We start from the raw sequence: 5593 nt of genomic DNA on the forward strand, positions 1-5593 counted from the left end.
GGCTGAGTGACTGGACTGGGTGAATGGTCTGGATAGGGCTGGACTGGGTGAATGGTCTGACTGAGTGACTGGACTGGGTGAATGGTCTGGATAGAGCTGAGTGACTGGACTGGGTGAATGGTCTGGATAGGGCTGAGTGACTGGACTGGGTGAATGGTCTGGATAGGGCTGAGTGACTGACTGGACTGGGTGAATGGTCTGGATAGGGCTGAGTGACTGGACTGAATGGTGAATGGTCTGGGATAGTGACTGGACTGAATGGTCTGACTGGACTGGGTGAATGGTCTGGATAGGGGGCTGACTGGGTGACTGACTGGACTGGGTGAATGGTCTGGATAGGGCTGAGTGACTGGACTGGGTGAATGGTCTGGATAGGGCTGAGTGACTGGACTGGGTGAATGGTCTGGATAGGGCTGAGTGACTGGACTGGATAGAGCTGAGTGACTGGACTGGGTGAATGGTCTGGATAGGACTGAGTGACTGGACTAGGTGAATGGTCTGGATAGGACTGAGTGACTGGACTGGGTGAATGGTCTGGATAGTGGTGGGGGGACTGGTCTGGATAGGGCTGAGTGACTGGACTGGGTGAATGGTCTGGATAGGGCTGAGTGACTGGACTGGGTGAATGGTCTGGATAGGGCTGAGTGACTGGACTGGGTGAATGGTCTGGATAGGGCTGACTGGACTGACTGGACTGAGTGAATGGTCTGGATAGGGCTGAGTGACTGGACTAGGTGAATGGTCTGGATAGGGCTGAATGACTGGACTGGGTGAATGGTCTGGATAGGGCTGAGTGACTGGACTGGGTGAATGGTCTGGATAGTGGCTGTGACTGGACTGGATAGGGCTGGTGACTGGAGGGCTGGAGTGACTGGACTGAGTGACTGGACTGGGTGAATGGTCTGGATAGGGCTGAATGACTGGACTGGGTGAATGGTCTGGATAGGGCTGAGTGACTGGACTGGAATGGTCTGGATAGGGCTGAGTGACTGGACTGGGTGAATGGTCTGGATAGGACTGAGTGACTGGACTGGGTGAATGGTCTGGATAGGGCTGAGTGACTGGACTGGGTGAATGGTCTGGATAGGGCTGAGTGACTGGACTGGGTGAATGGTCTGGATAGGGCTGAGTGACTGGACTGGATAGAGCTGAGTGACTGGACTGGGTGAATGGTCTGGATAGGACTGAGTGACTGGACTGGGTGAATGGTCTGGATAGGGCTGAGTGACTGGACTGGATAGAGCTGAGTGACTGGACTGGGTGAATGGTCTGGATAGGACTGAGTGACTGGACTGGGTGAATGGTCTGGATAGGGCTGAGTGACTGGGCTGGGTGAATGGTCTGGATAGGGCTGAGTGACTGGACTGGCCCCATACAGCACGACCTGACCCATACAGCACGAGCTGAGGTGATAGGTCCTCCCTGCTGGCAGACACGGGGAGGTCAGGGGGCCTGCTTCCTTCCACAGGTCCCTGGCAGCACTGCATCCCCAGTGCCTCACCTACTCTTCTTGGCCGCAGCCTGGTCGGGGGCACGCGGATGTCCTCGCCATGCCCCGTGAGTGCATAACGGCCCTGACCGGGAGGATCTCGTGGGCGACCATCCAGGACAGGTCCCGATGCCGATTCAGGAGAGCAGGATGGGCCACGTTACGCCAGACGATTGTGGGCTCACCTATAGCGAGCCCGCGCAAGTGGGCACACTGGTTCCTGCACAAGAGAGAGAAGAGAGCGGTGTTTAGTTAAATCAAGTAACTCTCATCCTTCTAGATCTATCGGCTGCCTTCGATACTGTGAACCATCAGATCCTCCTCTCCACCCTCTCCGAGTTGGGCATCTCCGGCGCGGCCCACGCTTGGATTGCGTCCTACCTGACAGGTCGCTCCTACCAGGTGGCGTGGCGAGAATCTGTCTCCTCACCACGCGCTCTCACCACTGGTGTCCCCCAGGGCTCTGTTCTTGGCCCTCTCCTATTCTCGCTATACACCAAGTCACTTGGCTCTGTCATAACCTCACATGGTCTCTCTTATCATTGCTATGCAGACGACACACAATTAATCTTCTCCTTTCCCCCTTCTGATGACCAGGTGGCGAATCGCATCTCTGCATGTCTGGCAGACATATCAGTGTGGATGACGGATCACCACCTCAAGCTGAACCTCGGCAAGACGGAGCTGCTCTTCCTCCCGGGGAAGGACTGCCCGTTCCATGATCTCGCCATCACGGTTGACAACTCCATTGTGTCCTCCTCCCAGAGCGCCAAGAACCTTGGCGTGATCCTGGACAACACCCTGTCGTTCTCAACTAACATCAAGGCGGTGGCCCGTTCCTGTAGGTTCATGCTCTACAACATCCGCAGAGTACGACCCTGCCTCACACAGGAAGCGGCGCAGGTCCTAATCCAGGCACTTGTCATCTCCCGTCTGGATTACTGCAACTCGCTGTTGGCTGGGCTCCCTGCCTGTGCCATTAAACCCCTTCAACTCATCCAGAACGCCGCAGCCCGTCTGGTGTTCAACCTTCCCAAGTTCTCTCACGTCACCCCGCTCCTCCGTTCTCTCCACTGGCTTCCAGTTGAAGCTCGCATCCGCTACAAGACCATGGTGCTTGCCTACGGAGCTGTGAGGGGAACGGCACCTCAGTACCTCCAGGCTCTGATCAGGCCCTACACCCAAACAAGGGCACTGCGTTCATCCACCTCTGGCCTGCTCGCCTCCCTACCACTGAGGAAGTACAGCTCCCGCTCAGCCCAGTCAAAACTGTTCGCTGCCCTGGCCCCCCAATGGTGGAACAAACTCCCTCACGACGCCAGGACAGCGGAGTCAATCACCACCTTCCGGAGACACCTGAAACCCCACCTCTTTAAGGAATACCTAGGATAGGTTAAGTAATCCCTCTCACCCCACCCCCCCTAAGTTTTAGATGCACTATTGTTAAGTGACTGTCCCACTGGATGTCATAAGGTGAATGCACCAATTTGTAAGTCGCTCTGGATAAGAGCGTCTGCTAAATGACTTAAATGTAAATGTAAATGTTACATATATAGTATCTTCATTAGGCCAAATGGCATTTTATGAAGTTAGTTATAGTGACTGAGTAAGTCTAAAAAAGACAGGCTATTTTTATTGGTCACGTTATTTTCGTTGACGATGTCTTGAAGTCAAGCGGTTCAATATTGAAATGCAGTTTTCTGTACCACACAGGACAACCACAGGACAACCACAGGACAACCACAGGACAACCACAGGACAACCAGGAAAAAGCGACGGTCGGTGGAACTCTGGCGCCACCAAGTGGACAATTCTTAGCTCAGTTGGTAGAGCATGGCGAGCTTGTAAAGATCCAGGGTAGTCAATATTAATCTCCGGGACCACCCATACGTAGAATGTAATATATAATATTATTACATTAGCTGTTGATCTGGTTTGGATAAAAGCGTCCTCTCAAATTGCATATATTATTATGATCTTATTATTATTATAAATGTGGACAATTGTAACAGTTCGTTTGTGGCAGCAATGCTGCGTTGATCAACTTGATACAAGATCAAATTTACGTCAATATTATTATCTCCAAACCCCCCACACACACACAAACACATACACGTAATTTGATATTATTATTCCAATTTAGCTGTTGATCTGGTTTTAACTTAACAACGCGTCCTCTCATTTCTGATTGGAGGGCGGACGACCACGTGATCTTAGAACCTACAAATGTGTTACATTGTAACAGTCAAACATTTGTCATTCCTGGCGTTGATCAACTCCCCATCCAGGCCACCATTTATTTAAAGCGTTGTACCGTTTTTTAATGGGAAACAAAAAGCATGAAATTGCTCATTTTGGTGTAACCATAAAAGAAAATGTAATGACAGATTGTCGCAAAAGAATAGAAACTTTCTCGAAAACATTGTGGGTATCGCTTCTCGGCACAATTAAAAGGGTTAGATCAGACTGAAAGATTTTGTTCTTTGTTTTACACAGACGTCTTCCGGTCCGTTCAACTTTATACGATCATAATTTGACCCTAAATAAATTTTGTCCCAGGCACAATTGTTTCGCAATCGAAACAATTCCACATGTTTTATGGGAATGTTCTTTTGCCCAATCAGTTTGGGGAAAAAGTCAACAATTTTTTGAGATTTTAAAAAACATAGATTATGAAGGTGTTGCCAAACTTGAAATAAAAACGTGGAAAGGGTGCAATTATTAGCATTAGTGACTCTGGTGTCCCTTATCAAGACCAAACTTTGGGAGGCCAGATGTGGTGCAGTTAATGACACCCTCAAGTGGTCACCGACGGGATTGGTTCAATTTATAAAACAGGAAGTTTGGAAAAGAATACAATTCGAAATAGATAAGGGGGGCATTGCATCAGTAAAACAGAGATGGAAAGGGATTTACCCGTCATTGTAAATGTGTGTATAACCGATATAAGTGTATTACATAGGTACATTTGGAATGTAAACTAAGCCATTGTAGATATTTTATATACACTGAGGTTTATCCAGAGTGCATTTTGGCATATGTATATATTTGTATTTATAGAATTGTTTGTATTGTTTTTGGAGATTGTTAGAGGCATGTTAATCTCGAATATAGGCCAATAATACTGGTCAGGTTCTGCTGAACAGCACTTTTTTTTAAGGAGTTTTGGTATTCTGATATTGTTATGGTACTTTTTGATACTGTTTGTAAGTATCCATGTTATGTACAACGTTATGCACTAAATTTGTAATTGTATTTGAATATGAAACGAAAATAAAAATTATTTTTCAAAAAAAAAAAAAAAAAAAAAATCTGTTCTTATCAGTTTAATATCTGATACGTCCCCTATCTGGGGACCATATATTAAATTGATTTTTGGAATAGGGAGATGGAATAGGGGCTTGCTCCGTCCACTCCACGCATCGACCTGGTATTGCAGTACCTCCAGGAACGGTGCACCCCTTTCATTGTAAAGAGAAATCACACGGAGTTGCTTCGTTGAACTATATTGTATTTTCACATTCATTTCAGTATCAGTGATGGCTTGATAGTACTGGTCAAATCGGTCACCGTTTTATTGACTAAGATAGCTGTTGGGAATGGGGTGCGTTCATCTTCTCAACAAAGATTTTTCGTCAAGTTCACGGGATACTTACTTGTAAAACTTTCCTCAACAGTGCATGATCAAAAATATACACACAGAGCGAAGTAATAAAGTAGTTAAAACATTAATATACACACAGAGCGTAGTAATAAAGTAGTTAAAACATTAATATACACACAGAGCGTAGTAATAAAGTAGTTAAAACATGAATATACACAGAGCTAAGTAATACAGTAGATTGCTTCTCGGTCTTTTGGCTAAGATCACGTGTAGTGTCTGATAGTGCTGCACTTGATCTGAGAAGCGATCGCTGGCCGGAGGGCGCCCGGGAAATTGTACTATTTATTTTTAGTTTAAAATCATTATTGTTGTATTGTTTCACTAATGTTTTTCCTTGTCCTGGGTTAGGTGGTAATTTATGCTGGCCAGCTTCAGTCCCTACCGCACCAGGAGTAGAAACTCCCCAAATACAGGTGTACTAACTAAGCTTGTAGCGTCAT

The 5593-nt window shown here is 47.1% G+C and overlaps 1 non-coding gene across 1 annotated transcript; it reads left to right on the forward strand.

Annotated features, from left to right (window-relative positions):
• The first annotated feature begins 4768 nt into the window (after window positions 1-4768).
• Window positions 4769-4953, forward strand: LOC124027380. Its single transcript, XR_006837402.1, has one exon. It is a non-coding gene; the product is annotated as a U2 spliceosomal RNA (small nuclear RNA).
• Window positions 4954-5593: the final 640 nt, after the last annotated feature.

The sequence above is a fragment of the Oncorhynchus gorbuscha genome, unplaced genomic scaffold (genome assembly GCF_021184085.1).
Source record: "Oncorhynchus gorbuscha isolate QuinsamMale2020 ecotype Even-year unplaced genomic scaffold, OgorEven_v1.0 Un_scaffold_3157, whole genome shotgun sequence".
Taxonomy (NCBI): Eukaryota; Metazoa; Chordata; class Actinopteri; order Salmoniformes; family Salmonidae; genus Oncorhynchus; species Oncorhynchus gorbuscha.